Source organism: Egretta garzetta, unplaced genomic scaffold (assembly GCF_000687185.1).
Source record: "Egretta garzetta isolate BGI_Z169 unplaced genomic scaffold, ASM68718v1 scaffold557, whole genome shotgun sequence".
Taxonomy (NCBI): Eukaryota; Metazoa; Chordata; class Aves; order Pelecaniformes; family Ardeidae; genus Egretta; species Egretta garzetta.
The window spans coordinates 1,268,585-1,278,357 of record NW_009260264.1 but is presented as its reverse complement, the minus strand read 5'-3'; the positions used below and the strand labels follow the sequence as shown (position 1 = coordinate 1,278,357).

The 9,773-nt window shown below is 40.6% G+C and overlaps 1 long non-coding RNA gene and 1 other non-coding gene across 2 annotated transcripts; both read right to left on the bottom strand.

The window, feature by feature from the left end:
- Positions 1 to 7,049: 7,049 nt before the first annotated feature.
- Positions 7,050 to 9,767, bottom strand: LOC118452655. The gene is made up of 4 exons (XR_004842453.1): positions 9,606 to 9,767; positions 8,723 to 8,834; positions 8,240 to 8,323; positions 7,050 to 7,319 (listed from the first exon to the last, which is right to left on the bottom strand). It is a non-coding gene; the product is annotated as an uncharacterized LOC118452655 (long non-coding RNA).
- Positions 8,435 to 8,552, bottom strand: LOC118452656. Its single transcript, XR_004842455.1, has one exon. It is a non-coding gene; the product is annotated as a small nucleolar RNA SNORA26 (small nucleolar RNA).
- Positions 9,768 to 9,773: the final 6 nt, after the last annotated feature.

Sequence of the window (9,773 nt, the reverse complement as noted above, 5' to 3'; positions counted from 1 at the left end):
AACAAGGCCAAGTGCCGGGTCCTGCACTTTGGTCACAACAACCCCATGCAACGCTACTGGCTTGGGGAAGAGTGGCTGGAAAGCTGCCCGGCAGAAAAGGACCTGGTTGACAGCTGGCTAAACATGAGCCAGCGGTGTGCCCAGGTGGCCAAGGTGGCCAACAGCATCCTGGCTTGTATCAGGAACAGTGTGGCCAGCAAGAGCAGGGAAGTGATCCTGCCCCTGTACTCAGGGACCTGCTGCACCTCAATACTGTGTTCAGTTTTGGGTGCCGGCTGGAAAGCTGCCCGGCAGAAAAGGACCTGGTTGACAGCTGGCTAAACATGAGCCAGCGGTGTGCCCAGGTGGCCAAGGTGGCCAACAGCATCCTGGCTTGTATCAGGAACAGTGTGGCCAGCAAGAGCAGGGAAGTGATCCTGCCCCTGTACTCAGGGACCTGCTGCACCTCAATACTGTGTTCAGTTTTGGGTGCCTCAGTTCAAGAAGGACATTGAGTTACTGGATCGTGTCCACAGAAGGGCAACAAAGCTGGTGAGGCTCTGGAGAACAAGTCTCTGAGGAGTGGCTGAGGGAACTCAGCTGGTTTAGCCTGGAGAAAAGGAGAGAGTTGTAGAGACCTTAGAGACCTTAAAAGTCACCCTGTTACTCATTTGTCTGATTAGTGTCCTTGAACTAAGACATGTGGTAAAACAATGCTGGAGAAGAGCCCCAGCAGTTGAAACCATCATTTCCCAGCTCAGACCAAGAGGGCTGATGGGACCTAGCTCAGATCAGTGTTCTCTCCCACATACCCAGACTCAAGGTACTGATTTGAGGTTTGGTATGGCACAAGCTTTTTAGAGTTGCTGGTATGCTGGAAACAGACTGCATCCTTCTGTGTGCTTTACTCGGCTTTATTCCCTTCTGGTTACCTTACCAATAAAGTATGTTGTGTGCATTTTCATGTTTACACTTTGGAGAAAAAATAATGAAGTGATGAACCTAATAGGATCCACTACTAAAGCCTGAGAACATTACAGTTAGCAATCATTTCAAGTAGCTTGCAGAGATTTTTTTTGATAGAGCTGCTATTTATTTTCTTTCACTTTCCAAACTGCATGAGATAATTTTCTATTTTTGAGGCACAGTTCATGACATAGCCAAACAGAAGCTGGGATTTCATCTTCCTACATCATCTGTAATAAGAATCAATAGTAGGAGCACTAATAAAACCAAAGCCAAATTCCTTTATACAAATTACTTTCACGTAATACCTTCGCTTATCAAGTCTGAAAACACTCTGAATCATCGGCCATGTACCACCTCTGCTTTCGTGTGCAATATACCACTGAGAAGGAAATTAAACCACCTTGCCTGCTACCACATTAGACAAACTAGGGATCTGCGTGACCTACTGTCCCCAAACCCAGTCAGTGCTAAAAGCAAGACCTCCCAGAAATTTTTCATCCCCTGGTTTTGTGCGCGCTGCTCTTCTAGGACTCTGCCTATTTCCAATTACTCCTGCTCATGATTTTAATGAAGTATATGCAAGTTAAAATACACTTATTAGAATGTGTTGTGAATTAAATTAACTTTGTGTCTTATGGTGAACACATAGGATACAATCTGAAGATGGCAAGTCATTGTCATCAGTTTCTATACATTTTTTAATCTGAAAGAGTACAAATGTTTTCAGCATTATAGGATTCGGTATTTATGCATTGAGTCAAAGCTGTAGAACTTAAATAACAAAGCTTATGAGGAAATCTCTGATCTTTACATCAAAGTCCACTGAACAGAAGAGGCCCTCTTTGCAGCAGTGAATGTCAATGAAGGTCACGCAGCTTTCACCTTCATTTAGATAAGCGAAAGTACTGATGTGTGGAAAAATCCAATGTGAGTTGCATCTGAAACCAAATGTAAAAGTTTTAAGAAAGCATGTTCTATAGAGATCTGATATCTAATGATCTTAAAAAAGGGATTTTTTCATCTCATAAACTGTAGTTTTGTAAGAAATGTCTGCCTGCATTAATCCAAACCAGAATACATGGGATGCACACTTTTTTCTTTTCAGGTACAACTGCATTCAGTCTATATCCTCACCCTACTGCTATTTTGCTCTTTGCATGAATTCAGGAATCCTGAATATGGCTGTAATGTTATGGGAAGGCATGAGGAAAAATAAAGAGGGTGCAGGCAACTAATCATCAACTCAAAAGCATAGCTAGAACAACATGTAGCCACTATTTACTTGAGTATTGTCTCCAAGCTTCCCACTGGAGATCAAGAAGTACAATTCATTAATGTAAGGCCACGAAGAGTCATATACCCGACTCCAACATGTCTTAATGCCTGCACCCAGACTTTAGATTCTTAAAAACAAAGCAGTGCAAACCCTGCAGACCACAAATCTGTGTTACTAAGTAGAAGTAGTCACACAAATTCTGGTATTTGTCAAGCTCCTCAGAACTAAAACTCTTGGGGAGTACCAGACTTTCAAGGTGGTCCCCCAGCAACTGTTCCCGATGCAAAAAAAAGGGAATAATAAACATTTTTGTGTCTTGCCAGACCCTTGCAAAGAACACAAAACAATGCTGTTGCATGTAGCACTGTGTACAGAAAACAGTCCAGGGCTTAGCCCATGTTACTCCCAAAGTACATTTCATTCCTCAGCTTTTTTAATCTGCATTTCCTTTGCTTGTTGAGTCTCAGCATTTTTAACAATTTACTAAAAGGAAATGAAGTAGGAAATGTCATGGTTTTCCACTCTCTGCTAGAACACAGAATAAATACATAGATACGAAAGTATTCCCCCTTCTGTATGGCAGTCTTCAGTCTTGCTGAACAAATTTAACTTCCTTGCAGATTTAGTCAAGGAAAAGCCAAAGCAGCATTCCTAAATTTGCAAACAATAGCCAGAATAAAGATATTTACAGATTAAAAGCTATATTATAGCTTTCGTCCATCTTTATTTCCCCCAAAACTCACATAATCCCTGTTGTACAAGCCATACGTACAAAAATTTATAAAATGACAGAATTTGGCTTAATGTCATTTAGCCTGTAACAAGGCTGGTTAATACAAATCTGTGATGGTGTAAGCTAACTAGTTAGCCCTTGACTGTTCTCCAGCAAACCTGGCTATTTTTCTTCCATTAGTCTTCACTTTTCCAATGAGTAATAAAAGGGAAAATTGCAATGTTAGAACTTCATTCGGAGGGTAGCATTCATACAAACCAGCTCTCTCTTAGCGAACTGCACAGCCCCAAGTATACAGTCCCCCAGGGTGGTGGTCAGGGTGAATGAGCTAATTTACAACAATAAAGTTATCAGATTCAGACTTACTTCGTATTCCTAGACTAATACTAATCCCTTTGTTTTGCCTCACTATTTTAACACGTTATATCATAAAATTAACTACGTGAATGATGCCTGAACTGACATATTTATGGTCCAAAAAGCCTGAAGATGGAATAGAAACAAGTCAAAGTTAATTGATAAGAGATTTCTTATTATAACGACTCACGAGAATTCATGGAACAGAGTACTCTCAAGTGACTTATCTTTCCAACCAGTGTTTCTTCAAAATGAGCCTTCAGCATAGAATAATGGCCCCGACTGAGTGATAACAAATAGAGTGAAACATAAAAACCCATAAGCCTTATAAATGCATGAAAAAAATTTGGTACTTCTTTAGTCTAAAATACAAACTCTGACTCTGTGTTAAATCAGTACTACTGAAAAAGCTCTTCCTATTTTTAAAGAATAGTGCCTTAAGATTGCCTAGTTAGCTGAAGAGCAAGGTAGGTAAAACGTTAAGTATTCACCACCGAGTCTTGAGCAGAATTTTTTTCATTCTTGCTCTCTCTCCAGATGTATTAAAACCAGTAAACTGAATGCATTTATGCTGTAGGAAACCAGAACAGTAGATAGTGTGATCCTGCCCCTCTACTCTGCCCTGGTGAGACCTCACCTGGAGCACTGCATCCAGCTCTGGAGCCCTCAGCACAAGAAGGACATGGACCTGTTGGAGCGGGTCCAGAGGAGGGCTACAAAAATGATCCAAGGGCTGGAGCACCTCTCCTATGAGGACAGGTTGAGAGTTGGGCTTGTTCAGCCTGGAGAAGAGAAGGCTGCAAGGAGACCTGATTGCGGCCTTTCAGTACCTAAAGGGGGCCTATAGGAAAGATGGGGAAAATCTTTTTAGTAGGGCCAGCTGTGACAGGACAAGGGGCAATGGTTTTAAACTGAAAGAGGGTAGGTTTAGACTGGATATAAGGGAGAAATTCTTTACAATGAGGGTGGTGAAACACTGGAACAGGTTGCCCAGAGAGGTGGTGGAGGCCCCATCCCTGGAAACATTCAAGGCCACGTTGGACGGGGCTCTGGGCAACCTGATCCAGTTAAAGATGTCCCTGCTCACTGCAGGGGGGTTGGGCTAGATGACCTCTAAAGGTCCCTTCCAATCCAAAGCGTTCTATGATTTTCTGTTTAGAATAGATTGTCTCTCTCTTCATTAGCCTTTCTGACCAGATGTTTCAGGACAGAAGAGCAAAGACTGGACTTTACATGCAACATAATTTCTTAGTGGCACATGGGTATTTTGTTAATAGCTACAGCAAATAGGAATTTCACTAACACTGCAATTTTATTGGGAAACTTGTGCAACATACTGTCAGTATACAGTGTAAGTGTGTAAGCCACTATTGTGAAAAAGCTTATTTTCTGCAACAGAAAGACTGACAGGAAAGAAAACTGCAGCTGTCAGCAATGGAAAGTACATCCTAAAACATTTTTATATTGAACTTCTTGAAGTTTAAGGCAAATTTCTCCCTCTATGAAAGGAAGAAAGCAATGAGCAGTGAAACTACTTGAAAGTACCAGTTAATAAGGGTGCAGCGTGGCTAAACAGATAAAGCATTGCCTAAAAGACGAGTTTTAATCAGTCTCCCAAAAATGATAGCACTTTTGAACTGTGGATGTGCTCCACAGTGAAGCTGTATCTTTTCATAACTGCAAGTCATGTGAAAACAAACAAAAGTAAAAATGAATAACCCAGTTTTAATCTGCACCACACTGAAGCAGCAGAAATGTTTAAGGAGCAATAGGAAAAAAAGAATATTAAAATCTCTTCAAATTAATCAGAAGCAGGAAGTCTGCAAAAGAGTTTGCAAGCCCAAGAAATGAATGAGTATGAAAGGAGCCTTTGAGAATTTGAAGGCTACATGACAAAAGCCAAATGAATGATTTGTCTGTGATCGAGACTGCTTTCCCAAAGATTTTAAGAACTAGGGATGAATGAACAAGGACCTGCCTGAAACACTGTAGAACAGATTCATGAATGAAGACCAAGTCATTAGGATTTAATGGTGTTTTATCACCAACCATACAGCATGGCATTGAAGAGTAGTAAAGCCTGAAAAAAACTAAGCAAGTCTCTGAAGGAGTCAGCACCTAAGAACAGAGGAGGACTCAAAGGAACATACTTTATTTTTGAAGTCTTCAGGTAGGTCCTTCAGGGGCATGACAGCTACTATGAAATAGAACAGACCTTTAGTGTACACCTAGGCCAGTGATTCAGAAAGGAGAACAAATAGCTAGTTTTCATAAGTGTAAAGATTTCAAAGCTGTTTTCAGCATGAATGGATGTGAAAAAAGCAGAGTACTCAAAGCTGACCATGACCACAGGCTCCAAAAGATCTCGATTCTGTCAAGATCCTCGCAGACAGAACAAATGGAATTTAGTGGCATTTATTGCATAGCTAAGGAGACTGGGAAGGAAAACTCCAACCCCAATTCTAAGATAGCTTCCACTCCTGTCAGAAAGTTCTGGAAGCATAGAAAGCTCACCAAAATCATCAGCCCAAGCTGTCAAATGGAAACAAGCTTACTAGTTAAGGAAAACAGGAGACAGCTTTTAGAAATTAGCCATGCTGAATACCATCAACTACTGCGGAACCTCAGAGAAGCAAGACTTAGAAAACCTGCACGGGGCAGCATGGATCAGAGATGAAACCACACTCACATAAAGCAAGGCTGAATAGACTAAAGCTTAATCCTTGAGCATGACTGCAGAGGACAGAGGTCTGTAAAGTAACTGACAAGACCTGAGGGAAACGATGCAGTTTCTCATAACAGGAACTAGACAGTTGTCAGACAGGCTTAACACAAAGTGCTTTTGTATGCCCTTCAGTTTTAGCTTTTATTAAAACACCAGTCCAGAGGAAAAGAAACACTTTGGTAAGCCTAGCAGGCTACAAATACAACAGATCACTACTCACCCTGTTTAGAAGGTGTTTTAAGCAAAAATAACCGGTAACACTGCCTGGCTAGCTGGAGGTTAAATCTGACCCAGCATACAAAAGACAAATTTGGTTCCAAATCAACACTATCTCAATTCCCTGGGCAGGCTGTGGGGAGTGCCTGGCAGTTACTTCTAACTGTATTTTATATTCACCTTTGTGCATTCCAAGGAAGCATTGGCTAGTAATAGGATGCACATCAATCTCTTCACTTTACAACCAACTATTGAGGAATAAATTTAATATTTACTCAGCCATAAGCAACTAAAAAGTGCATACAAACCTTCAGTCACTCAACAGTATTGATCCTGCTCTTCAAGGATCTTCAGACTGCTTGCTTTTGGTTTGGTTTTTTTTTTTTTTATATGGAACATTTTTCTTTTTATTTGAAAGAGGCAGGGGAAAGGATTCTTGCTAAGGCTGTAATAGTACTCATTCTTTAAAGTTTGAGACAGTTTTTCCACCAGTTGGAGAACACAAAAAGAACACATACAGCCTAATGAAATAACTTATAAGTTGGCCAGCTGATCTTAAAGTGCTTCTGCATTCTAAAAAAACCTCAGAAAACTATGACCAGATACCCAGAATACAAGATGAAGAGGGACATTTTCAATGGATTTGTACCTTACAGATTAAATTTGCACATGGCAACATAATGTTTCTGCATGACAATACAAAAGTATTCACATTCATGAAAAAAAGCCTCCATACAGGAAGTACCTAGATGAGAAAAATTCAGCACACACAAACTTCTGGTTGCATTCTCATGGTTTATTTCAATTAATCCACACAAACATAAAAATAAATTACAGCAGTTTATGTTAAGAAACCTCAGTTTCAACAAACGAGGTTCCCATTTAAACATGATCATCGAAAATGTGTAGTTTTAGCCACCGCTTGTCTCAATTTCACTTTCAAGGCAATACATTCCAGGCGACAACTGGAGTCATCTAGTGTGAATTCATAAACCAGCTGCTCATCAAATCATAAGCTGATGTTTGTTATCAGTTCCAACCCCTTGCAGGTGTTGGTTTCCTCCCTGTAAAATAAGTTATATTTAATTTGCAGTCAGCATTGCACACTAGAGAGGTAACTGGCCTAAGGTTGAGCTGTATGAACATGCTACATGACACTAACCCTTAAGTCAGAGCCATTCCTCAATAAAAATATTTTCATTTGTACAGGACAGGATTTTCCTTTCCCATGTCATTAGTATGGATTCCATTCCAGAGGACCAGCCAGATTAGAGTATATGGATCCAATAACTATTGCAACTATAAGCCTTCCTCAGATTTTTTCCCCCAATTAGACTGGCTAAATCTATATAAAGTTCTAACGATTTCCACCCAGGTTTCCAGTAGTCCAAACTAATTGGGGTTTTGGTTTTTTTATTTAGTTTTCAGGTAAGGAATAATTTAAACTCTTCCCAATTCGTGAAAAGAGGGAGAGGTTTTGCTTCACCACTAGATACAACGGGCAGGAGAGAGCCTGGAGAGGGGCTAGAAGATAATTCAGAAGTGGAACTACTGAAAAGTTGCAGTGGTATCTGATGGGGAGGTGCGAGCACAGTCCCCCCATTGGCCTTGTGATGAAGAGAAAGAATGCAGAGAAAATATAGAAGGCTGGGGAAATCGTTCTTTTCTGTTAACTTGATTGTCTGATGACAGGAGGCCACTGAACAGAGAAGAATCAATGCATGATAAGAAATCAAGAGTGAATGTTGGAATTGTTGGATATTTAGCCAGCAGCAACTGGCAGCTGTATGAAAATCTGGAGGTAGATAATTGTAATCAAGTTTTGGTCCCACAGATACAATTAGTTATATGAATACAAATCAGAGAACAGATAACTGAATGGAAGAGAAGCGAAATATTTATTTTCTAAGGAATAATTTAAACTCCTTTAGATGTAGAAGACAACCCAACCACTAACATTGATAATCTTTTTTACACTACATACCTGGAGAGCAATCAATTTACAAGGAACCCTTTTCACTCAAGATACTTCACACACGTTCATGAAACATCAACATACTTGAGAAGCCTGGAAAATAAGATTTACATGAAACTGATATTAAGACTCAGATAACAAGATAACTATTTTGAATGCAATAGAGTTGATTTGGTAACTTCCCAAAGTCCACTAGTTTCATGAATGTGTTCCTCTCAGCATGATCCAAAGAAGAGTTTCAACCTCACCTCTGGGTTTGGGAGAGAACTTTTATACCCCTCTGTGTTGGCCACTTAAGACACTGCCAGACTTAAGAGGGCAAAGCATAAAAGGGGAGTAGGTTGTAGCACCAATTTTTTTCTTGTTAACTAAAAGGATCTGAACTTACCACTTATTCAAGAGAGGTATTACAATTTACTTGACATTTGTGAATTATCAAAAAGTTAAGATTTCAAATGACCTGCAATTGTCATTATGCTAGAGCACACTTACCTTCTAGCAGAAGGAATTATTCGTTCCTAAGAAGTCCTGAGCATTGCTTCTAATTTAGGTATGATCATCCATGTTTAGAATATTGCAAACATGAAGTTGCTAAGTGGGACCCCTAAAGAGCACAAAAAACCCCCAAATTATTATAATTTATATTACATCTAATTGCAGACCTTAAAGCCACGTTCTACAAAGTTGCAGAAGTCATTTACAAGCAAAAGGTAAGAAATGGTTCAATCTGTTGAAAAGATTCTTTTTTCTAATCATCCCATTTAAAGCACATAGAAGATCCTTTTAACATCTTTTAAAATATACTGCTAATCAGAAACAATGCAAAGTCTATTAAGGCTAAATTGCTTTTAATGTTGACACTACCCTTAAGTAAGCTGTCATTTTTTAGATCTACCAGTCTGATCTTTACCAGCCAAGTCCTTGCTACCTTGTGCCTACTTACACATACCTTGTAACAAGTTATACAGAACTCAGCGTCACTGTTACAGGCATACTAGGAGACGAGGCTGCAGGCCTATCCAATCAGCGACTTTTCCCTGGCTGGAATGGCCATTTGGACTTAAGTGCCTATGGCATTTGGTGCCCTAAAAGCTGCAGATTATAACTCTAGTTTTTGTGATGCAGCCTATAAAAAAGCAACCACTACCCTGAATCAGATTTAAGCTCTGTGCGGCACAATACCTATAATTTAGAAAAGAGCAGAAGGGTACAAATGTACACAAATACTTCTTTGTCTTGCAATGATATGGGCCAGTATCCCAACATGTATGTTGGTACAGCCTCAGGATTCAAAGCCCTTCGCCTCTGAGGCCGAAAACCTTATCTAGCCGGCCCTAGGCTGTGAGACAGGCGATGCAGTCTGTGTGGCCCTTACCTACAGGCGCTCCCAGGCACGACTCCAGATCCCCAGCGCTCCGCACTAGGCGAGGCCTACTGTGCTTCGCCTCCCGGCCCACGCCGGGAGCAGCCAGCGGCCAAAGCCTTCGGGGGCATTCGAAGGCCTCGCCGTACCTTGGGGCGCTTTCCGCCGCCTTCCCGGCCG